The sequence below is a fragment of the Tupaia chinensis genome, unplaced genomic scaffold (assembly GCF_000334495.1).
Source record: "Tupaia chinensis unplaced genomic scaffold, TupChi_1.0 Scaffold000318_1, whole genome shotgun sequence".
NCBI lineage: Eukaryota > Metazoa > Chordata > Mammalia > Scandentia > Tupaiidae > Tupaia > Tupaia belangeri.
In genome coordinates, this window is record NW_006159811.1 from 1,280,734 (window position 1) to 1,281,016 (window position 283).

General features: G+C 65.7%; 1 protein-coding gene across 1 annotated transcript in view; it reads left to right on the forward strand.

Annotated features, from left to right (window-relative positions):
• The window catches only part of HNRNPDL (heterogeneous nuclear ribonucleoprotein D like), a 24,789-nt gene that overhangs the window by 1,058 nt on the left and 23,448 nt on the right, over positions 1-283 (forward strand). The window lies entirely within an intron of this gene.

The following is a 283-nucleotide window of genomic DNA, read 5'->3' on the forward strand; positions in this document are numbered from 1 at the left end:
CCGAGGGCGGAAAAAGGCGGGGCTGACGGCCCTCGGCTGGGAGTGGGCCGGACGGGACGCCAGAGACAAAGGCTCTCAAGGCAAGAGGAACTGTGGACCTGCGACGGCGCTGCTTGGGATTTGCGACCCCAGGAGTTTCCGCGGCTTCATTTGGCTTTTCTGATTCTTCTCTCGTCCCAAGCCCGTCCTCTCACGTGCGGCCTCACCGGGAGGGCCACGATGGAGGTCCCGCCCCGGCTTTCCCATGTGCCGCCGCCATTGTTCCCCTCCGCTCCCGCTCCTT